This window comes from Notechis scutatus, chromosome 3 (assembly GCF_049901735.1).
Source record: "Notechis scutatus isolate UNSWTSFEM ecotype Mainland chromosome 3, rNotScu1.2, whole genome shotgun sequence".
Taxonomy (NCBI): Eukaryota; Metazoa; Chordata; class Lepidosauria; order Squamata; family Elapidae; genus Notechis; species Notechis scutatus.
The window spans coordinates 99,034,002-99,060,030 of record NC_142011.1 but is presented as its reverse complement, the minus strand read 5'-3'; the positions used below and the strand labels follow the sequence as shown (position 1 = coordinate 99,060,030).

At 38.2% G+C, this 26,029-nt stretch overlaps 1 protein-coding gene across 2 annotated transcripts in view; it reads right to left on the bottom strand.

Moving 5' to 3' along the window:
• Positions 1-26,029, bottom strand: part of BRINP3 (BMP/retinoic acid inducible neural specific 3) — a 312,716-nt gene that overhangs the window by 208,317 nt on the left and 78,370 nt on the right. The gene's annotated exons all lie outside the window — the stretch shown is intronic.

The following is a 26,029-nucleotide window of genomic DNA, read 5'->3' as shown; positions in this document are numbered from 1 at the left end:
TTTATTCTCGTGTTGGTTTGTCCAATGGATGTGGCTGGGCAATTGTTGCATGGTACTCATTGGTTTTCTAGCTGGATCTTGTCTTTGGGGTTTGTTAGGATGTTGGCTATTTTTTCGTCAGTACTGAAGGCTGTCCTGATATTTTGTTTGTGGAGAATTTTGCTGATTTTATCTGTGGTGCCTTTGATGTAGGGGAGGAGGGCAATACTGTTATCCTGTTCCATGTCTCAGTTTCTGGGGGGGTATCTCCCTTAGGATTAGGTTGGTAATTGTGCTTCTTTGGAATCCGTTGGAAATTAATACGTTAGTGAGGTGTGTAATTCTGTTCTCAGGTGGTCTTTGTCAGCTAGATGTTTGGTTCTGCAGATGAGGGTCTTGGCTACGGAGTTGATCTGTTCAGGGTGGTGATGGGATTGTGCGTTTAAGCAAAGGTTGGTGTGTGTTTTCTTCTGGTGGATGGTGTGTCCTAGGGAGCCATTGGTTTTTTTGTAAATTAGGACATCTGGGAAGGGAAGTTGGTTGTTGGCTTCTGTTTCCATGGTGAATTGTATTTTGGGGTGTAGGCTGTTGAGGTGTGTGAGGAAGTTGTCCAGTTTTTCTTTCCTGTGTGGCCAAATTACAAAATTGTCATCTACATATCTGAGCCAGAGTTTCTGTTTGTGTTCAGATTTGTCTAGAGCATTGGTTTCAAAGTGTTCCATGTATAGGTTAGTGATGACGAGTGAGAGGGGTGACCCCATAGATGCTCCTTCTATCTGTTTGTATCTTTGTCCATTATAGATGAAGTATGTATTGGTTAGGCAGTGGTTGGTCAGATCTAGGATGTGCTTAGAGGGTTTGTATTTGTTTCAGATGGCTGTCAAGGCTTCTTTAATAGGTACTTGGGTGAAGAGGGATATGACATTGAAGCTCACAAGTAGGTCACCGGGTTGTAGGTTTTGTTTCTTTATTGTTTCTATGAAGTGGAAAGAGTTTTGTACATGTGAGGTGATGGATTCTGTGTAGGGCTGGAATTGTTTGGTGAGAAATTTGGCAAGATTCTGTAGAGGTGAGCCTATGGAACTGACTATGGGTCTGAGTGGTGTTCCCTCACCAGACTCAAACCCAAACCCAAACCCATCCCATAGACAAAAGACAACCACCATCCAGAAACCAGACAATGACTGCATCACCAGCTGCCACACACCCTGACCCCCAAACCAAGCAAATGGACACACACCATGAACACATATCTAGGCCTCAATCTCAGAGCCAAACCAAAACCCGGAACGTCACATCACAGCCACCCACTCAGGATATCACATCATAGAACTCAGGAGATTACACCACAAAACCTCAGGATGTTGCAGCACAGCCAACGACCCAGGAGATTACAGCACTAGACCCAGGATGTCACAACAATAGAACTCAGAAGGTCATCACACAGCCCATTTCCCAGGTCGTTACAACACAGGAGGCTGATAGTCACACAGCCAATACCTCAGCCACACATGTTCTTATGAAAAAGCCAGCCAATCTGCAAACATCAACTCCATCAACAATCAAGAAATGACAAAACAGCCAACCTCCCCACCAGTATATATAGGGGACGGCAACTCCGATCACTCTTTGCTCACACAAGCACAAAGCTGAAAGCACCAGTCTGAAGATATATATATACACCACTCACACGTCATCACAAAATCTCCAGAACCGTAAAGCCTACAAACTTGAAATTTGGCACATATGTTCCTCTTCGCTTCTAGGTGCTCACTAAGAAAGCATTTTTCAAAATGACCATCAGAGCATTACTATTTCATATATTATTATTAACATGCTCTGATGCTACTCCCCCTCCCCACCTGAAAAGAAATCTGTTCCAAATGCAAAACACAAGCAGAGGAGTTTCAGTTTCAGTTTCACAGCACCAAGCATCTTTAGTACAGAACAGTTTACCTAAGCCACATCCAGGCTGTCCTTGCTGTCTCCTTTTTGCTCACATAGCAAATACGGTTTCAGTTTTTAAACTGAACAACTCTCTCACACAGTGACAGGATGCTAGCCAGATGAATACTGATGGATGGTGGTAGGCAGATGCATAATTTTCCCCCTTATTTTCTTCCCAAAAACTAAGCTCAACCACATAGTTTTGTAGTGAAGCACAGGTATTTAGCTAGTTTGATCAGCTGTTTCCTTCTTTGTTTTGTTGTCAGATGAGATGTTTTATATGATATTGTTTCTTCCTCTACTAGCAGTGTATGCATAGATAGTTTTTTTTAAATGAAAATGTTTGCTTTCATCATATTTATTATTTATTAAAATTTGCTTTTTGTGTGTGTCTTTATGATACAGGCTGCTATCAAATGTATTTTTAATGTAATTGGGTTTTATTCTTTTTTTCCCCTTCGAAGCTTGTTCATTAAGAACTGCTACATTGATATCAGCAATTTCTCCATTTTATATCCTAATTTTGGGCTCCTTCAGCATTTTTTAACATTCTCTGGCTCTAGGGTTCTGCTTTTCATTGACAGGTAATTGCAGCTGTCTTCTGGGAATATCTTTCAGTTTCATCACTGTGACAGAATATGAAGAATAATGATGTTCATTTTATTATTAAGGGCAAGAGGATTTCCCATTTCATAAAAGACATATATGTCTCAAAGGTGTACAACCTATCATTTTTGGGTCAAGAATATGTTTCCTTTTCTTTCTCCAGGCCAGCTAGCAACTAGAGCTAGGAGGACAGAGTCAAACTCCCTTATTATGACTTTCTTACTTATATAGGAAGCCATAATGTTAATCCAGTGAGTTTATCCAGACTTAGAGCTTCCAATGGCCCTCGGTCATCTAGATCAAGAGTTTTGAAATATTTTCAGTCTGCAAAAGCTGTTCATTAAAATCATCATGGTCATCATCAACACTATCATCATCCTTATCACCAGAGTCCACTGAAGTTGGGTAGCCAATAAATTTAAATTAACAAGTAATCATCATCCTTGTTCCTTGACCATGAGAGAACTCTGAATTAGATGGCAACCTCCCACCCTTTCCACTGTGCCTTAGTGACTAAGGAAAAAGAACAGACTTGAAAGGACCTCTTGTGGGAATTTTTTCCAGTCCATTATGGCAGGATTGTTACACTTCTGTTGTCACTGCATCAACATGTGATATATCATGACTTTTTTCACCTTTGTTAAATCAGGCATGGGTGTGGTCAGCACATGATGCATCTGGCCCATGGGCCACGAGATTGACAGCCTTGCCTAATGAACTATTTTCTTTTTCTTTTTTTCTTTCTTTTTTCTCCTTAGTTTTTTGGAAAATTCACAAGAGACTATTTTTTTTAAAAAAACTCCACTTATTTTTTTTTTCATAGTGCCTTGTAGTTTCATTCCTTCCCCCAAGCCAGTAAAACCTCATGAAATACCCCACCTTAGCTTTTTAAATTTATTTTAAATTTTATTTTAATTTACTTTTATATCCCTTTATTATTTTTATAAACAACTCAAGGCAGCAAACATATCTACTACCCCTTGCTCTTCCACAAAAGCCCTATGAAGCAAGTTGGGCTAACAGTGACTGACTGGCTCAAAGTCACCCAGCTGGCTTTCATGGCTAAGGTGGGACTAGAACTCTCAGTTTCCTAGTTTCTAGCCTGATGCTTTAATTACTAGGCCAAACTGGTTCTCTGACAGTAGATTTCAGAGTGCCCTTTCCCTCAACTTTATACAGGTGAAACTCAAAAATTGGAATATCGTGCAAAAGTTCATTTATTTCAGTAATGCAACTTAAAAGGTGAAACTAATATATGAGATAGACTCATTACATGCAAAGCAAGGTAGTTCAAGCTGTGATGTGTCATAATTGAGATGATTGTGGCCTACAGCTCATGAAAACCCCAAATCCACAATCTCAGAAAATTAGAATATTGTGAAAAGGTTCAATATTCTAGGCTTAAAACTCTACTCAGCTAATTAAGCCATAACACCTGCAAAGGGTTCCTGAGCCTTTAAATGGTCTCTCAGTCAGGTTCAGTAGGAATCACAATCATGGGAAAGACTGCTGACCTGACAGTTGTGCAGAAAACATCATTGACACCCTCCATGAGAAGGGAAAGCCTCAAAAGGTAATTGCAAAAGAAGTTGGATGTTCCCAAAGTGCTGTATCAAAGCACATTAATAGAAAGTTATGTGGAAGGGAAAAGTGTGGAAGAAAAAGGTGCACAAGCAGCAGGGATGACCGCAGCCTGGAGAGGATTGTCAGGAAAAGGCCATTCAAAAGTGTTGGGAACTTTCACAAGGAGTGGACTGAGGCTGGAGTCAGTGCATCAAGAGCCACCACACACAGACAGATCCTGGACATGGGCTTCAAATGTCGTATTCCTCTTGCCAAGCCCTCCTGAACAACAAACAATGTCAGAAGCATCTTACCTGGGCTAAAGAAAAACAGAACTGGTATGTTACTCAGTGGTCCAAAGTCCTCTTTTCTGATGAGAGCAACTTTTGCATCTCATTTGGAAACCAAGGACCCAGAATCTGGAGGAAGAATGGAGAGGCACACACTGCAAGATGCTTGAAGTCCAGTGTGAAGTTTCCACAGTCTGTGTTGATTTGGGGAGCCATGTCATCTGCTGGTGTTGGTCCACTGTACTTCATTAAGTCCAGGGTCAACGCAGCCATCTACCAGGAAATTTTGGAGCACTTCATGCTTCCTTCCGCAGACGAACTTTATGGGGATGCTGACTTCATTTTCCAGCAGGACTTGGCACCTGCCCACACTGCCAAAAGCACCAAAACCTGGCTCAATGACCATGGGATTACTGTGCTTGATTGGCCAGCAAACTCGCTTGACCTGAACCCCATAGAGAATCTATGGGGCATTGCCAAGAGAAAGATGAGAGACATGAGACCGAACAATGCAGAAGAGCTGAAGGCCACTATTGACGCATGAAGAAAATTGTAGCAAACACAAATGGTGATGATGAACCTCATAAAAATGTTATCTTATCAGCCCTCTGATGTAGAAGTCATAACTTCATGAATGGAAAACAGAAGGTTCAGAATGCATGCAGAAGTGCCAATTAGTAAGAATCCTATTGGGTTTATTCAGATCCATGCTTTAATCCTCTACATAAGTGAACAATATATTGGACACATCCAGAAGGAAAATACACTGCTCAAAAAAATAAAGGGAACACTTAAACAACACAATGTAACTCCAAGTCAATCACACTTCTGTGAAATCAAACTGTCCACAAATCAAACACTGATTGACAATCAATTTCACATGCTGTTGTGCAAATGGAATAGACAACAGGTAGAAAGCATAGGCATATAGCAAGACATCCCCAATAAAGGAGTGGTTCTGCAGGTGGTGACCACAGACCACTTCTCAGTTCCTATGCTTTTGGCGGATGGTTGGGTCACTTTTGAATGCTGGTGGTGTTTTCACTCTAGTGGTAGCATGAGACGGAGTCTACAACTCACACAAGTGGCTCAGGTAGTGCAGCTCATCCAGGATGGCACATCAATGTGAGCTGTGGCAAGAAGGTTTGCTGTGTCTGTCAGCGTAGTGTCCAGAGCATGGAGGCAGTACCAGGAGACAGGCCAGTACATCAGGAGATGTGGAGGAGGCCGTAGGACGGCAACAACCCAGCATCAGGACCACTACCTCTGTTTGAATTTGTGTCTGTACCAAGAGTTTTAACCCGGGACTAAGCAACTTTCAGAAAAGAGGTTTTTTATGCTACTATGTTTTGTGTTTCTGTGTGTTTATGTTTTGTATGTCTTTAAAAATTAAAAATTAATAAAATTTGTTCAAAAAAAAAAAAAGGACCACTACCTCTGCCTTTCTGCAAGGAGGGACAGGAGGAGCACTGCCGGAGCACTGCAAAATGACCTCCAGCGGGCCACAAATGTGCATGTGGCTGCTCAAATGGTCAGAAACAGACTCCATGAGGATGGTATGAGGGCCTGACGTCCACAGGTGGGGGTTGTGCTTACAGCCCAACACTGTGCAGGATGTTTGGCATTTGCCAGAGAACACCAAGATTGGCAAATTCGCCACTGGAGCCCTGTGCTCTTCACAGATGAAAGCAGGTTCACACTGAGCACATGTGACAGATGTGACAGGTTCTGGAGATGCCGTGTAGAACATTCTGCTGCCTGCAACATCTTCCAGCATGACTGGTTTGGCAGTGGGTCAGTAATGGTGAGGATTGGCATTTCTTTAGGGGGGCGCACAGCCCTCCATGTGCTTGCCAGAGGTAGCCTGACTGCCATTAGGTACCAAGATGAGATCCTCAGACCCCCTGTGAGACCAGCCGGTTGGCCCTGGGTTCCTCCTAATGCAAGACAATGCCAGACCTCATGTGGCTGGAGTGTGTCAGCAGTTCCTGCAAGACGAAGGCATTGATGCTATGGACTGGCCCGCCCATTCCCCAGACCTGAATCCAATTGAGCACAACTGGGACATCATGTCTCACTCCATCCACCGTCACGTTGCACCACAGACTGTCCAGGAGTTGGGGGACGCTTTAGTCCAGGTGTGGGAGGAGATCCCTCAGGAGACCATCCGCCACCTCATCAGGAGCATGCCCAGGCATTGTAGGGAGGTCATACGTGGAGGCCATACACACTACTGAGCCTCATTTTGACTTGTTTTAAGGACATTACATCAAAGTTGGATCAGTGTTTTTTTCCACTTTAATTTTGAGTGTAACTCCAAATCCAGACCTCCATGGATTGCTAAATTTGATTTCCATTGATAATTTTTGTGTGATTTTGTTGTCAGCACATTCAACTATGTAATGAACAAAGTATTTAATAAGAATATTTCATTCATTCAGATCTAGGATGTCTTATTTTTGTGTTCCCTTTATTTTTTTGAGCAGTGTAGTTATTGTTATCATTTTGTGTAAATAATGACCCGTCCTACTTGGATTTTTAAAGAAGCACTGGCAATATTTATTAAGAAAAAGAAATGTCTGGATCTCATATACATGATTTTTTCTATCAAATATGTTTCATATTTACACACTATAGGTCCTACAATCCATTTCATTATCGCTGCCACCTGACAGCTATATTTTTTTTTTATTGTATGAGTTGCTGGAAAATAAATGCAGAAGGCATAGTACTTACGGGAATCTAAATTTGTTGGCTGTAAGTCTTTTGTATGTCTCTGTAGACTTTATTGGGATGGGCCTTCTCACAAGACCTGCAATAAACATTGTCAGGAAAAAACTTCTTCCTGAATCACTATATACTTTTATTTAAAAAAAAATACATTACTAAGTGTATTTTCCTTCTTTTCTCTTGTAAACATTAAAACACTGTAACATTATCCTAACAAATCCTACTGCAATTTGGCAGACAGAATCCCACCAGGCTCAAGGTTGACTCAGCCTTCCATCCTTCCAAGGTGGATAAAATGAGGAACCAAACTGTTGGGGGCAATATGCTGACTCTGTAAACCACTTTGAGAGGGCTGTAAAGCACTATAAAGTGATATATAAGTCTAAGTGCTATTGCTATTGTAGATTACATTAGAGATATAGCAACCTGAACCAGCAATTAACAATGGTAGCTTCAATAAGTAACACAGGATAAAGCAAAATGGATTGAAAAGATACTCCAGTAATGGGTACAGACAACATCATATGTGGGATGATAGACGGGTAAACAGGGAGGAAAGGATAAAAATAGCACTGGTGCAAGACAACTCCACACCATTTTTATATGTGCTATAATGTGCAATGCTGCTTTAAACAAAAATTGTAGATTCCATGAATGACTCTGACATGGAGCAAAGAGCTAATATACTGATTACTATACAAGAGGAGAGTTTTCTTTATGTGCTCAAATTTAGCAGGTATGGAAACTATTAAGGATGTCTCATGCATTCCTACCCATGACTCCTTCAGAGAGCACATACTGGTAAAGAAATTGGAAACTCCATTATTCCCCTCAACAATTGCATGAGGCCCAAACAGACTCATGAGTGTTACCACTTCTAACTTCAGAGGGTAGTGCCCAAATGTTACTAGATGGACAAAATGATAAATTCAGTCTAAACATTTGGTGGACTATGTGATAATAGAGTTAGCTGTTTTAGCTTTGAATGACTTCCAGAATTTGGATGTTCACTGAAAAGTTCATAGAACCTCAATTTTGTGTATGTCTGGATTTTTAGATATTGTTACAAAACCACTTTGAGAGGGCTGTAAAGCACTATAAAGTGATATATAAGTCTAAGTACTATTGCTATTATAGATTACATTAGAAATATAGCAACCTGAACCAGCAATTAACAATGGTAGCTTCAATAAGTAACACAGATAAAGCAAAATGGATTGAAAAGATACTCCAGTAATGGGTACAGACAACATCATATGTGGGATGATAGACGGGTAAACAGGGAGGAAGGATAAAAATAGCATTGGTGCAAGACAACTCCACACCATTTTTATATGTGCTATAATGTGCAATGCTGCTTTAAACAAAAATTGTAGATTCCATGAATGACTCTGACATGGAGCAAAGAGCTAATATACTGATTACTATACAAGAGGAGAGTTTTCTTTATGTGCTCAAATTTAGCAGGTATGGAAACTATTAAGGATGTCTCATGCATTCCTTCCCGTGACTCCTCCAGAGAGCACATACTGGTAAAAAAATAGGAAACTCCATTATTCCCCTCAACAATTGCATGAGGCCCAAACAGACTCATGAATGTTACACTTCTAACTTCAAAGGGCAGTGCCCAAATGTTACTAGATGGACAAAATGATAAATTCAGTCTAAACATTTGGTGGACTATGTGATAATAGAGTTAGCTGTTTTAGCTTTGAATGACTTCCAGAATTTGGATGTTCACTGAAAAGTTCATAGAACCTCAATTTTGTGTATGTCTGGATTTTTAGATATTGTTACATAAAAAGTGTTTTTCTCTATAAAGAAGGAAGGAAGGAAGGAAGGAAGGAAGGAAGGAAGGAAGGAATACTTAAAATAGCACAATCAAGAATCATATATCAGCTGAGTATAAGCCAAACCTCTTAATATTTTTTTTGAACCAGTCCCAAGCCGTATAGTTAGTTTTTTGCAAGTTCACATATATGTGATCTCAGAATGCTTTCAGAAACACATTTGAATTCAAGCAGATGATTATTTTATGCAGACAATTAAAAAAAACTTGTTTGAGTGAAGGATATCATCAAAAAATGTTCACAATTAGATGTAGGCTATGGACTCAAAAGCATAACACAAAGACATAGTAGCAGCAGAATAGTAGCAGGAGTTAATATAGTCCAGAAGTCTATCCTCTTTATTAAATAACCTCAATTTCTACTTTTCAAGACCTCTGGATTTCTCAAGACATTTTGCCACAGTGTTCTTCAGTTTAAAAAGTTGTGCTAATTTAGTGCCACTTTTCCAGAGTCCTTAATGAGCCCTCTTCACACAGAATATAATTTCTTTTGTTATGGTTAAAAATGGGCTGATGAAGCAAAGTACAATTAAAACACCATTAATTTCAATAACACTCTTTTCAGGCTGGTAATGAGTCCGTCAGACAATTTTTTAAACCACTAATTCTCCTCCCACTAAAAAAAATGAGCACACATGCCAGAATCCAACAATCTCTTTTATCTATGTTGTAACCAAGTGAGCATTCTTTTCCTGATAAGAATGTCCTCAAGGACAAACCTTAATTCAATGTTCTTTATATTTTGTCATATTTTTGCTGTGCCATAAAGAAATATGAAAAAAATGGAATCTGACAATAAAGGACTATGGTTTGGTTCACACTTGATTTTATAAAAAGCAATTAAACTACACTGGAGGATTTTTCAGATACTTTTTCTAGGGAGAGGGCAAACTATGTGTATGGCATATTCAAACACATACTGTAGGTGAAAATTTCTACATTTTTTTCTAATCAACACTAAACCTGCTACCACTTCCTGTCACAGGGACAGGCTCATCATGTGTTCATAGTTCAGTTTTAAATTCTTTCTCAAATGTCTTGTTATCTACCTTAAACCTTTATCTTAACTGTGCGTATGAAAACCATTAAAAACTTAATCCCTTTGTAATCAATTGATCCTTTGACTTCATCTTATATTCTCCATGCTCTTGTTGCAACACCTTTCTGTATCTTAAACATCTCTCTTTGCCTGCTGCTTTTTATAAAATCCTTCTTGTACTGAGAGCCATAAAAGACTTTTTAAGCACAATATGGGTTTATATCAGGGGTGGGATACGAAAGGGTTAACTACCAGTTCGGGATTTACAAGCTTCCCTGCCCTTAGCAGGTCATTAGCACACTGCCTGCTGAGAAGCAGCCTTTGAAACAGCCCTCTTTTCTTGTTTTTGTAACTGCAGCTGTGCCTTGTTCCAGCTGAAGTTGAAAAATCAGGAAATAAAGATCAGGTGAAAGCCCAGGTGGGCAAAAACATCAGCAGACATAGAACCTGTTCTATGTCTGCTGCTCCTCAGAGCTACTGGTTCTACAGAGTTGGACAGAACTGATAGAAACCCACCCCTGGAAAAAAGTAATCTGGTCTGAAGTTCATCATTTTTGGAGGATATCCATTTCAATAAATGGAACTTGTTAAATCAAATTTACTATAGGCATTCTGATTCCAGCTCAAACTACTTTAAATGAAAGTTATATTTATGATGTTGTTTCACATATGTCCATCAAATAGGCAAGGATTCAATCATCATTTTGTCAAGCAGAAGTTGCTGTTGTAAACCAAGATACTTACAAATGTCAACAAACTGCTAAGCAAGACTCTCAATCAGTTTTAGTAACTGGCCCATTTACACAACATTGCTATTTGCTTTACAGAAATGTTTTCATAGATTTTTTTTTCTTTCTATGCAAATGATACTTCACAATTCATGTCATCATTACATAAAGGTTCATTTTATTTTGGTCCTGTATTAATTTATTACCCTTCTTCAGGCCAAGATATCTGCCTGAATCGATAACTTGAAAATTATAAAATTAGCAAATTAATTTGTTTTATGCTCAAACTACACTGACTTCTCTTTATTTCCAGGATAAGTGACTCAGTTCCAAGAGTAGCTAGTCCATCAAGTAGGGAATGAACAACACATAGTAGTTTCTGAAATTATAGGAATGGAAGAGCTGAGCAGCATCTGGAGCAACACTGGGTTTTTAATATTATGCTTTATGCTTGCTTGAATACAACTGTCACCTTTTTTATCCCTTGTCAGTTAAGGAGGCCAGGGTTCTGCCTCTACGCTAATAAAAGTCAAGCAGAAAGAAAGCAAATGAAGAAATTGTCAGGAACAACATTAAATCTTCTTCAACCTATTACCAGTAGCATTTCTGGTGCAACCTACATGTGTATCTGTCTCTCTGTCTCTCTCTTTCCCTCCTTTCCTCTACACATACAAATGCACATACTTAAATACACATAACTATCATGCTAATTATGTAACATGTAGCAAGGAGTGAGAAACAACCAGTCAAAGAAATTAAAACATAAGGTAAGGGGGGGAAAAGGAAATAAGATTAAATGTAATATGCACCAATATGATTCCCTGATACTCTCCGGATCTTTCTGGCTTCCGCTATATCCATTCACTGCTTCATACACAGCCTTTTATTTTATTTTATTTTTATTTTGGTCATCTTGGCTTTTTCAAATAAATAAATAGAAATACAGAAAGTGCTTTTGAACCTTAAGGATTAATGGCTTTGTTATGGCATAAACATTCATAAATTACAGTCCTCTTCAGCTAAAGTGTTATTTTCAGTTAAAAATACAAAAAAAAGTTTTATTGATTTGATGGGAAAGTTAGAAATGGTGGAATCAGATGATAATAAATAATATGCTGGATGTACAGATAGCCCTTATTATTTGCAGGATTGTGTTTCAACTGAAAGTCTCTAATGGCTATAAGAATTGGCTATAACCTTGTGGAACAGGAAGATGACAACAAGATGACAGCAATGGATAAAAGAATTTTGAGCCCAAAGCAGAAATGTAATTTGAGAAAATGTATCAGACATGATTCTCTCTAGCTCTCTTGCAGAAAAATGGAGGGAAGAAGCACATTCAGACTTGAAAAATTATGTTATTGTAACCCTATATAAAAGCAGTATAATTTTAGTTTCCTAGTCGAATTTACCTTGAAGGGCTAACAAGATCCACGGATAATTAAGCTTTGGATAACAAAACTTCAAATACACATATTTACTATTAGCGCTATTACTATTACTATTTGACGTGTGCCCATGTGTTTTTAAAGAATTGCTATTTCACTGCTGTAGGCTATATTAGAAACACCTTGAAAGTCTTTCCTACCCCAAGGACAAGAAAATTAAGGTGATGATCTCATGACCTGGATGGCTGAAAATCTCCATAGACATCAAGGTGAGAATATTCTCATGATTTCTACTTTCTCAGGATTGAGCAACCTCTTTGCCTTCCTCCCCCTCACTCCCTTCTCAAAGCAAGAATTACATTCTTCTACAACAAACAATAAATGAGAACGGAAGTGCAAGATAGATACAATATATGAAAGAAAAGTGAATGGAGCAAGGAAAGAAGTGGGGGGATCTTGAATAGATGAGATCCTGAAAAAGAAAGAGCTGAGAAATTTAAAGTATAAAAGGCACCACATAAAGGGGGGGGGTGTATGTGCCAGAAGGAGAATTTGCAAAAATAGAATAATAATGAGATAAACAGTCAATGAGGCTGGATAAATTGATTTTAGTGATGTTTCCTTTTTTTCTCCTTATATCACAGCTTTAGTTACTTTGACTTACTGTTTCTTATTCCTCAAATAAATATTTAAATATCATTTTCCACTTAAAAAAACTATTTATAGTTTATTGCTTTAAAACTACATTGAAAAAGCCAGTGTAAATTTTGTACATAATTCCATTCTACTTTACATATAGGCTTTGACATATGAGCACTAATTAGTGCAGCAATATAGAAATATCTACCATACCTATAGCTGATGATAGTAACAATTTGATCTTCAAAAAATAACTTTTTTCAGAAGCACATCTGAAGATAAATGGTTAACTCTGTTCATATTTGCCATGATCTCAATCCTGATTAGAACTTCTTATGGCTATTACTTAGAGCACATGTGCATATAAAGTGATATTTTTCATATGTTAAATTGTCTCATAAACAGCTAATTAAACACTGAAATGTTTCTGTGTTAAAATAAAATAGTTTCTTTTTTTTCCCCCTACAAGTTCTCAAGTATTGAACAAAAATACAGAGCAAGCAATAAAATACAAACAGCTTAAAACAGTGGTTTATACGAAGTGGTGATTCATTAGCTCACAGAGCCGAGTCTTTTCTTTTCTAACAGACCATGGTTCACCATGGCTACAACAAAACAATTCCTGTTCCTCAAGAATACATTTACTAAATCTCTGTTTATCTATTATTTTCTTTTCTCTTTTTCTCCCTTTTTTATTTTTGTTTTTACTTGAGATGTCAGAGTTTGAGTTTAAGGCCTTGTTCATTCAAAGTTCCTGAGCATTTGCTTCCCTAGTTTTTAATGAATTAATAATCTTAGGATTTTCATATAAGGCTGAAACATCATGTACATTGTTTTCACTCATACACACGACTGGGCATCTAAGCAATAAAATGGAAAACTTCCTTAAAACAAAAGGCTATTTCTAAAAGCACTGACAAACAAAAGAAAATATATAATTGTTAATAAGCAATATATTTATAATAGCTTAAAATAATGAAGTAATAAATAGAACTTCATTTACAGAAATCAGTGTTCTGCCATTTCAAGCAAACATTCAATCTGATATTTTCAAAAGCCTCACCCACCGTAATTTGCAAACAGCAATGCTGGAGGACACATTTTGCAAAGCAGTGAATGTCATTCTTATTCTACCAAGGTGATCTACAAGGAGGATGGAAAATCCTTTAGAACCACAGACAGATACTTTAGCTCAACAAAGACTTTGCTTAATAGACTTAGATGCTTGACTTTGCATGAATAAAAAGTCTATGCTGAGTAAGTAAACAGCTAAGCTTTGATTAATAATATATAATATGGCACATTTATACAGCTTTCTACCCTCTTTACATTTACAGACTCACAAAGTGCTTTTCCAAAGTTAAATTTATGTACAAGCTGCAAATATAAATCACTTCATCCTCCACTGAAGTGGAACTACCTGCCATGTGAAATATGGCTACTATTAATAGTCAAGCACCAGCATTTTAGATGAAGAGGAAGTGACTGGAAAAATGCAAAGTCTTTTGGGCAAAGTACACTACCTTAGCTACCTGTTATTTAAGCTCCAGCCCTTAAGAAAGCTTCCATTATTTTTAAAGGAAATTCCTACTTTGCCTTCCAGAAAGACTGCTAGACTTGCACCACTCTGATTATTTCTATTTTATGTCAATGCAGGAAAGACTCATTCTGAAGTCTGAAATTGTACTAATATTTGTTGCTTGCAAGCAAAAGGCAACAGTTAATGCAAGTGTGAGAAACTAACTGAAGTGAATACTGCCTGTTTTTTGGCCTATCAAGTTGTACATAGAATCAGTTCAATTCAGAAGAATAGTTAATTTTAAAGAGCTCAGCAACTTTTAAAAGAAGAAAACTATCCACCAACTTTAGCAACAATTTGACATGGATAGTATACTTTGCTGTGTGTTGTACTGTTCCAGATCCTTTCTTGGCTGTATTAGATGCTCCTTTAGGAAGCGGAGTCTCCTACATTGCTCCTAGTTCTCCACTATTATCATAAATGAAATGTTAAATCCTTGCAGTACAGAAGAAGGAAATGGATTGGATGCTTGAACAAAGAATTCAAACTTTTGATGGGTCAACAATGAGTCCTTGCAAAAGCAGAACTTTCTGCGTGGAACTTTAAGATTACTCTACACCTAGAACAACAACACAAATTGTGATGTCATTTTTCCCTAGTTTTTTTAAGAGTTATAAGAGGGGCTGTATTGCTTTATCATTGTGTCCTGACACTTCACTGCAAATGCTGGATCTGTCTTCTGTGAGATTAGCTGAGAGTGCCAAAAACCTATACAATTGTTTAATAGCATTCTTAAGTAATGAGGCTTATTTTCAGTAGCTATTAATAAGGTAGCACAAATCCTTAAACAACTATCAATCTTATGCTTAACTATACCTAAAAATATAAAAACTTGGCTATTGCAGATAGCAAAAAAAACAAAAAACAGTCTTGATATATATCACTGAATTCAGATATCACTTATCCCTAGTCACTACAAGTTATGAAGAATAAACTAAACAAATGATCACAGAAATGTGTCCTAAGTTAAAATTGATGGGGTTATTTCACATTTTTTTTTAAACAAGTTTTATTTTTCAAGACAAACAATACATAAATACACATAAACACAAAACATAAAAGTATAAAAAATCTCTTTTCTGAAAGTTGCTTAGTCCCGGGTTAAAACTCTTGGTACAGACACAAATTGAATTTCATATTCATTTTACATACCATTTCATATCTTCTTAACATTTTCAATTTTCTATATAACTTCTCCTCTCCTTTAAATTTTCTCAATTTTATTTCATTTTTATTTTTTTATCTCCTCTCAATTCATATCGTAATATTTATTATTCTTTGTCTGTTCTATTCCAGCCAATCATTTATTTTTCTTCTTTAAAAAAAAAAAGAAGTACTTCTCCTATACACTATATGGAGTATGATGCCTTTGTCTTTTTCCCCTATATTTATAGTACTTAATATAAAATACATAACCTACATTGGGATTCTGTCTGGTACATTCTAAAATTATACTATATTATCAAAAATAATACAAATCTATTCATTAATATTGATATTCATTCATATCTTAGATATTTAACTCATTACTTTTCAATTAAATCACATGCTTTTATGAGAGCCCTATTTTTCAAAATTATTTCCCCCACATCACATATTATAGCTCAATATTTCATTGAAATGTTCCTCCTTCTTCTACTTCAAATCTCATTTCACAAAAGGTTTGCTAATATACCATCTTCTAATTATTAATATTGACAATCATTTATATCTTAAACATTTTATCCATTTCAACTGAATGTCATGCCTTTGTGGGAACACTTGTGCTTTCCACGATTATTACCCCCCCACACACACACACACACATCACAATCTTGGATCATATTTCATTACAATACTCCCTTTTTCTTAACAAAAATTTCACTTGTTTATGTTAAATATTTTATCACATTTTAAACTACATATTATTTCTAATTTTCTATAATTACTTCTAAATACAGATATAAAAATGCAATCTTATGTACCTTCTAGAATCCCATTAACAATAAGACTTATCCATTATCTCTGAAAACTTTTGCTTCTTAATATCTTGCTCCCCACCATTAAGGCTTCTCATCCCTTCCTTTCTCCCTTGCTTCTTCTTCTCCTTGTCCTCTTTAACCCCTTGTCTCCCCACCTCCCTTTTATTCTGCTTTCCCCCTTTCTGTTGTTTCTTAACATAATATCCCTTTTCCACCTTATTCTTCACTTTTTGGGCTGTTTTTCCAGATCTTAAAGACCTCCGCTTTTTCCCTTCTCCAATCAAAGTCCTTTTCTCATCAAAGATGGCTTCTCCTTCTTCTTTATCCCCATCATCCTCATTCTGCTTCACATAAATATAAACCGCCATTTCTAAGTATTGGAAAATAGTGCCAAGTCCATCTTCACCTCCTTGTTTTTCTCTTTCAAATTTTTGATATATAAGTTCCAATTCATCCATAGATGATGCCATTGTGTAGAGAAAAAGTTTTTCCAAACAACCACCCAGATGATTTAATCAGAAATAATTTCCAAAGGTTCCAAAATCACCAAACAATCCAAACAGACTGTTTCTTTTAGATACCTTCTTCTTCTTGACTTTCTCTTTCTGGGGTTAAAGTAATCACAAATCCTTTTCAAGTATATTTTTTGGAAGTTTTTAAACTCTTTGCAATTCTAGGCAATCTTCTCCTTATTTTCAAATTTTGCTCAGATTTTTTTCACTCTCCCTTCCCACTCACAGCCAAAAGATTTTTTTTTTCCGGTGTCACTTTAGGAAGGAGAGTCGAACAAAGAAAAAAAAACTTTTCCCTTTAGGGTATTAGCAGCTTGTAACTCTCGCAAGGAACAATGGATACTTAACAGCTTTCAAGGTTCCAAATAACTTTCTCCTGTCTTGTCCCAGCCAGAAGCAACTTTCACTTCTCTTTCAGCTCTCTCCCTCCTGCTCTTGCTTACCCGGCTGCAGCTTTCTTCGTGGCGGCCATTGCTGACCGCCGTTCCTCCGCCTCGGGAAAAGGGAGTTTAGCCAGCTGGGGAGAGGGTTTGCGGCACCCCAAACCCCTTGCCGGATCCCCTATCTTCCGCTGCCTCTACAGGGCAGCTGTGTCCCCAGATCCAAATGAATCGGGGAACCTTGGGCGGTGAACGCAGCAGGGATCGCACAGTGGCAAATCCCTGCCGCCACCGAAAGCTAGCAAACCGGAAGGGGGGGTTATTTCACATTTTTATCAGTATCTTCTATTTAAAAGTATTGATTCTGTTGGCTTTCATATTTAACATGAAAATAGTATAAAAATGTGGACTTTAGTGTTTGAGGGAGCCACATCAACTTATTTCACATCAACTTATTTCTAGTTGATAAGCAACCCATGGCCCTTTCTCCCATTCAGCTAGAGTAATGTTCCAAATACATGGATGACAGGATTCTCACAAGCTACCACAAGGCAGAAATTGTAGGACAAGATGCCAAATAGAAGCAGCTATAATACAGGTGTTACATTAAGGCAGTATTTCTCAATCTTAGCAACTTTAAGATCTACTGACTTCAACTCCCCAAATTCCAAAGCCAGCAAGCACTAAGATTAATTTTGATGATAACCTCCATCTTTTACTCTATTAAAATGGGCTTTAATCAGAGCATCTGCACAATAAAATACATCCCTTTGCATTTTCAAAACTTCTGTGAAAGTTTTCTGAGAAGTAGAGTATCATCCAAGCTCTCCAGGGCTACCATCAGTAAGAAGAACAGGAAGAATATGGATGCTTTTTGAAGGGAATTAATAATGTGTATTGCTCTCCAAAGAGGGTTAGGATAAAACTATTAAACAGAGAACATTGTATTACTTAACTGCACCACTGCCTGCAAGACTATGTAAACTCTGAATTCTCAGTGTGTTCTTGGGCTATAACTTGCCAACCAACCTGTCAAGCTACTTTGCCTTTCAATTTTTTTCCCCTTGACTTTCATTCTTTTAAATGAATGGGAAGATTGCAAGATGTTGCAGAGCAAAATCTCAGGATTAAATGTAACTGTTGTTTTTAGCTTCTGGGTTCCCTATGGAGCTTGGTTTGTCTTTTCCATATTTTCCAAGGACACCATTTTGTGAAAATCCCCATATTGTACTGAATTGAATCACAGAGTTGGAAGGCTTAATAAACTTGAAACTATTTAAAATATATTTGTTAGTTTATTATAACTATAATGGTTGCTCCAAAAAATATCAAAAATCCCATGTTACATGTAAAAGCAGTTCTTGTCTCATTACATGCTAGACCACAGAGAGGAAATTACACCATTTACAATAGATGCTTGTCTAAGATCCAACTGAAGTCTCCAGTAAACAGTATACTCATTTATCATTTCTCGGGATAACTGATTCTTCAGACAAACTTATCTTTCTGTTTTGTTTTGTTTTTCAAACATTTAGTTAACATCTGTCTTCCTGTAACTTAGATCTATTATTCATGTCCTGCTTTCTGAAATAAAAGGGAACAAATCTTGACCTTCTTCTTTGTGGCATCCTTTCAGATACTTAAAGAGCACTATCATATTCTCCTTGCATCCTCATTTCTCAAGCTTATTTTCCCATGTCCTATGACAAAACTGTTAAATGAAAAAGGATTTTACAATTATCTGTTAAATTTCATTCTGTTATTCTTAGCCCATGTTTCTAAGCAATCAAGATGATTTTGGATGTTGTTTTTATTCTCTAGGATATTAGTTAGCCTTTCCAATTTTGTGACATCTGCTAATTTTACAAGCATTATATCCAAACTGTTGATACAATATTGAAGGATCCATATCTTAGAACTGAGCCTATTGGCACCTCTTTAATATCTCCTTCCAGACTGATGAGGAATCATTGATGATTCCTCTTTTACTACAATCATGAAGCCAGATATACAGTATATTATTTAAATGTCATGCTGCTCAGCTTGCTAATCAAAATGCCATGATATATTTCATCAAATACTGACTTGAAATACTGTCTCTACAGCATTCCCACCATCTACTCAAAAAGTCATCTCCCATTATAAACACACAATTTGGGAGAGTAAACAAAAAATTAGCATAAGAACACTTGTTTTAACATATGCATTCTTTTTAAAATGGATATATGACCTCATGTTCTGTCTTAAAATGTTCCCAGTTATCACGTCCCAAGGACTTAAAGTTTGATGGATTGTTAATTCTTGAATCTGCATTTTGTCTTTATGAAACTAAAGAAAAGTTCCCCTTATGGCTCCTTCTATCCACTTAGGAAGAAGTCAGGTAAAGCCAAGGAAAGAAAGATAAGAAATTTTCTGTGAGGATCATGTTTGGCAATTGGTGCTGAAGTAATATAAATGCCTCAGTCCAAAACAATTGGAAGATGCCAGATATAGCGGGGGGGGGGGGGGGGGGGGCCCCGGGGGGGGGGGGGGGGGGGGGGGGGGGGGGGGGGGGGGGGGGGGGGGGGGGGGGGGGGGGGGGGGGGGGGGGGGGGGGGGGGGGGGGGGGGGGGGGGGGGGGGGGGGGGGGGGGGGGGGGGGGGTTTTTGGTTTGTGGGGGGGGGGGGGGGGGGGGGGGGGGGGGGGGGGGGGGGGGGGGGGGGGGGGGGGGGTTGGGGGGGGGGGGCCGCGCCGTTTTGGGGGGGGGGGGGGGGGGGGGGGGGGGGGGGGGGGGGGGGGGGGGGGGGGGGGGGGGGGGGGGGGGGGGGGGGGGGGGCTGGGGGGGGGGTTTTTGGGGGGGGGGGGGGGGGGTGGGGGGTTTTTTTTTTGCGGGGGGGGGGGGGGGGGGGGGGGGGGGGGGGGGGGGGGGGGGGGGGGGGGGGGGGGGGGGGGGGGGGGGGGGGGGGGGGGGGGGGGGGGGGTTGTGGGGGGGGGGGGGGGGGGGGGGGGGGGGGGGGCCCTTCTTTGGGGGGGGGTTTTTTTGGGCAAAAAACCCCCAAAACTTGGAAAACAGAGTTTTATTTTATTTATTTATTTATTTATTTTTGTCAATTGCTTAATAATAGGTATAAGTAAAAACATAGTTATGAATACATGGATACATATAAGAAATATAAAAAAAATAAAAGAAACAATAGGACAGGGATGGTAGGCACGTTGGTGCACTTATGCACGCCCCCTTCAGACCTCTTAGGAAAGGGGTGAGGTCAATAGTAGACAGTCTAAGGTTAAAGTTTTTGGGGTTTGGGGAAGAAACCACAGACTCAGGTAGAGTATTCTAGACATTGACCACTCTGTTGCTGAAGTCGTATTTCCTACAATCAATTTTGGTGCGATTAACCTTGAGTTTGTATCTATTGTTTGCTCTTGTGTTGTTATGGTTGAAGCTGAAGTATTCATTGACAGGTAGGTAAGTATTCATTGACAATGTATGATTTTATATACTATACTTAGATCGGACCGAAGGCGGCGTAGTTCTAGGTTTTCTAGGTCTAGAATTTTGAGTCTGGTGGCATGAGGTATTATGCAATGAGTAGAGGAGTGGAGAGCTCTTCTTGTGAAATATTTCTGGACTTTCTCAACTGTGTTAATATCAGATACGTAATGTGGGTTCCAGACTGATGAGCTGTATTCGAGTATTGGTCTAGCAAATGTTTTGTATGCTCTAGTTATTAGTGTAATTACCAGAGAAAAAGCTATGTAAGATTAGGTTAACAACTTTTAATGCCTTTTTGGCTATGTAGTTACAGTGGGCTCTAGCACTTAGATCATTAAAGATGAGTATTCCAAGGTCCTTGACAGAGCTTGGATCATCAACAAGGTCTTGACTATTCAGCTTGTATTTTATTTTCTGATTTTTGTAGGACAGAGCATTTATTTGTTGAGATTTGAAGTTGCCATTTGTTTGACCATTCTGATACACAGTCAAGGTCTTTTTGAAGGGTAGTAGTATTGTCTGTGGTGTTGAATAGCTTTACATAATCAGCGAAGAGAATGCAGTTGCTCTTGATATGATGACAGAGGTCATTTTTGTAGAGTATGAAAAGAGTTGGTCCTAGAACACTGCCTTGGGGGACACCACTGTTGACAGGTACAGAATTTGATAGGACGCTCCCAATTTTGACCATTTGTTGTCTGTTTGACAGGAATTTTTCTATCCAGTTATGCAGGTGTCCAGAGATACCATAAGATTTTAGTTCTAGGAGTAGTTTGTCTATGTAAACTGCGCCTATTGCTTTGCCCTGATCGAATTGTGTAGTCCATATGTTTTTGCAGTGTAAGAGTTGCAGATTACAGGATAGTTTTTTCCTGAAACCAAATTGTTTATTAGAGAGTAGGTTGTTTGTCTCTAAGTGGAGGATAATGGATTGGTTAATAATAGATTCCATGACTTTACAAGTGACGCATCATAAAGAGATTGGTCTGTAATTTTCAACTAGGCTGGGGTCTCCCTTTTTGAAGATGGGGATGACCGTGGCTAGTGACCATAGTTTTGGCAAGGAGCTATTCCTGAAAGATTTTTCAAAGATTATGCTTAGAGGTTCGGCTATGGCAGTGGATAGCTTTTTTAAGAATTAGGCACACATTCTGTCCGGTCCAATAGATAGAGATGGTTTTAGATTGCGTAGTGCTTTTTCAACATTGTCTTCTGTAAAATGGATATGTATTAGATCATTGTAGTTGTCTGTGGAAATACTGGGCATGATCCATTGCTGTTTACAAATACTGAGCCAAAGAATGTGTTAAAGAGGTTGGCATTAATAGTGTCACCACTGCAGTCTTTACCATTAGGTCCTTTCAGGGGTGGGATGGACCTTGAGTCTTTTAGTTTGTTGTTTACAAAATTGTAGAAAGCGCAGGTGGAATTGGTGCATAGAAGGTTTTCTTCTTGTTTAGTGTGATAATTGGTGCATCCAGACTTTATCTGGTGGCATAAATTTTTGTATCGGCTTTTGAAGTTGGCAACATGACCAGATTTGTTTTTCTGCCAAAATGATTTCTTTTTTGATTGATGCTTCCTTATTGTTATGGGTAATTTGTTTTTTCTGGTTTTGGGAGTTGTTATTGGTACATATAGTTTGATGACTCTTTTGACTTCAAGTAAAAATAAGTTGTAATGGTCTTCTACAATGTTGCATCCAGTGAATAGAAATTGACAATCAAGGGATGAGTGATCGTTGTTTATAAGATCATAGTTGCCTTTTTTGAAGTTATAATTGGCGATTCCGTCGTTGTGATGATTTTTGTGTAGACGTATATTGAGACAAAAGTCAATCATGTTGTGTTCACTGTTGGAAAAGGGTTCTTTAATTTGTATTCCTTAAATTGAATTCAAACTATTGCAGAAGATGAGATTGAGGCAGTTGTTAAGTCTAGTGTTGTTGGTTACTAGTTGTTCTAGTCCCAGATTTGTTACTGCATTGTAGAAGATTGCATGTGTGGGTTCAGTTGTACATTCATTAAGGGTCCAGTTAATATGAGGTAAATTGAAGCCACCAAGAAAGATAAAAGCGTGTGGGCAGGATGCTGCCCATGTTAGTAGTTATTTAGTTTGTTTGCATGTTCGATGTCATAATCAGGGGCTCTGTAACATAGTAAGAACCAAAATGTGATATTTAAGGACAGTTCACAGACAATGGTCTCAGGAATAGCAAGCTCCTGGGTAACTTGGATGTTTTTTAGATGTAGGGACTTTTTATAGAAGATAGCAACACCACCTCCTCTACGGATTTCATGATCTGATCGGTAAACATGATAGTCTATTACTGTGGTAATGGAGTCAGGGAGAGATGCATTGAGCCATGTTTCACAGACAAATATAATGTCAAATTTAGCCATATTTAGTAAGAGGAGAAATTCAGGTATTTAATTTACAAGGCTTCTTGTATTTAAGCTTGCATTTAAGGCCAGTTGTAGTTGGAATAGAGGTAGTTAGGGACGTGCGGGCCTAGTTTTGAGTGATGTTGGATTGGATGGGGTGGAGTTGGATGCGGAGTTGTGGGTTGTGTGACTTTCTTTTGATGCAATCAGCTCTGTAGTCAATGTATAGGTCCTTTTCTCCATTGTCTAGATAGTTTTTGAGTTCTTCACGGAGTTCACGGGAGCAGATTCTTTGCAGTATGGATAAGTCTGGTCTTGAGCGAAGCTTTTTGTGGTAGGGATTGGTTTTTGCAATGGCATTTATTGTATGAATGAATATGCGTTTGCTGGACTCGTTTTTGCATACAACTTTACAAAATCTTGAGGCCACAGAGCCGTCATTGTATTTGAACTCAGGGCCATCTCTGGTTATTTCAATGATATCTTCAGGAGAGATGTTTGTTGTATTTGAGTTGCTTATGATATCACAAACTTTGGTGATGTCGTGTGATTCGTTGGTGTCTTTGAGACCAAATAAGATGTCATTTGGACATTTCTGTTCACGTTCCATGATGCCTTTGATGAACAAGGGGATATTATTTGTGGAATTATTTGATGGGATAGTAATTGTTTGTGGCTATGGTTTGGTGGTTATTTTTGGTTGTAGTTGTGATTGTAGTTGAGGTTGTGGTTGTTGTGGGATTTGATGTTGAATTGATAGGTACTCACTTATCTGTGCTGTATTTTTTTTAAAACCACAGTCAGGTTTTTTTCATATGTTAAAAGTTCTGTTCACTATTCACCATTTGCTGCTGTCAGTGAATGAGATCTCATGCTCCAAAATGGATCCTTCTGATTCCTTACTGTTTTACATTTTGTTTTTCTATAGCAGACCACAACGTTCCCCATAAGAATAATCTATGGGAAGGTGAAAAGAACACATATATTTATATAGATATCTCCTCATTGCATCTCAACAAGTGGAAAGGACATCTCAAAAGAAGATTTGTTAACTGCTAAATGATTAATGTGACTATATTGATTTTTGTACATTTTAATTATCTTATTAATGTTTGGTCACTTTGGTACTTGTTTTATCTTATTTTAAAAAAAGAACAGCAATCAAAATACAATTACTGATTGACACTTGACTCTCCAACTTCAATTTCAGTAGAACCTGTTTTCTAATAATGGTATTTATGATGAAGGATGCTGTTTATATCTCTGCTTGGGTTTTGTTTCTTTGTTGGTTTGCTTGAACATTTGCCAGGGTTTTATAAAAGAAAGTAGCAACAAAAAATAATTATGATCTGATATCTAAACAATCAACCCTAGACTGAAAGCAGTACTTGTTTGTGGGTAAGTGGAGACACATGAAGATGAAATGCTCAGACAACACTTCAAATGTCCTTGTTTATCATTTTATTTATTTCTATTTATGTGGCAAATCCCTGCCAATTACCCAATGGTGGCTTCTTTTTTCTTTCCCCTTTTTTCCCTTCTCCAGCTACAAAAGCTGTTTTGCACACATAGGAAATGAAGGGGTAGAAAGGACAAAGAGATGCAAGAAATTAAAAACAAGAAATTAGAAACACTTATTTCCATGGGCAATTATTATATGCTGTGAATTGTGTCCTGACTGGAGCAAGATATGAAGACCCCATTGAAATGTAATTGCATGGGATAATTTTATTGATTCAGTCAGATGATCATTTTTGCATAGAGGGAGGCTTAAATTTACATGTGTATTACTTGTGGATGGCAGCCAAGAGCTGTAAGAAGAAAGTCCCCTTCGTGAGTTTTGTTCTTCATCTTCTAGAGCTTCCATACCCTTATAGTTCTTTTCTACCAAATTCATGAATGGCTGGCTGCCATTCAAGAGTCTCTGAATCAGGCTATTCAAATAGAACAGTTACGGTTGCACCATTTCCTGCTGTCCCTTAAACATTCAAGCAAGCCTTCCAAAGAAATTATTCATACCTCTCCTGTTTGCAGAATGTCAAGCAACCTCTAGTAGAGAGAAAGAAGAACCTCTGCTGTTCTGTTTGGAAACACTACTCAGCTTTGGGTAACTGGGTGGTCTTTTACAAATGAAACATCTTGGGAACCTCTACAGTATTACCTATTTTTTTTAAAGGGTGGCCTGATTTCCTTTGGTAATAAGAAATCTAAAGCAAATTGAGCAGTAGGAAATTGTAGTTTCTACCTGTTGAGGAAAGATACAGATAGCAGTATTGTCTCAGCTACGGAGATAATAAGTTCATTATATAATATTGCCCTTAATACTATTCTATATGCATGTATCTTTCTGTCCTCCTCACCACTCAGTGACTAGACTGGAGGCACTAGATTTGTTTTTGTTTTTTGAGCTACTAACAATAATCTGAATCTGCCCCATGGATACTATGAGAGACAAATATAGCCAATTTAAGGATGGTGTCACACATATGTTTGCTTATGCCCATCAAGGGAGAGAGGTGTAAATTCATCCAATAAACAGTGATTGTAAAGACAAAGACTGCTTTTAAACAGCTTATTTTCTCAAGTTACATTTTCTGCATACAATTCTATAGCATTGTTACCTTTTCACAATAATTCATAATAATTCTTCCCCCTTCGACCATTTCTAACATTTAGAGACATTAAACAAATAATAAAACATATGATTACCCTAACCTAGCCTAATGCATTCCCTTCTTGTGGTATTTGCAGTAAGCAGCAACTTTAAAAGCTATGTATTATGAATGCATGGTTTTCCAATATAACAAAAGTTATTGCCAGGGCATAAATGAAACAGTCTACTCAAATCTTTTATGTTTTCCTGTCCTATCCTTCCTATCCTTCCTTCCTTCCTTCCTTCCTTCCTTCCTTCCTTCCTTCCTTCCTTCCTTCCTTCCTTCCTTCCTTCCTTCCTTCCTTCCTTCATCATTAAAGGATATCT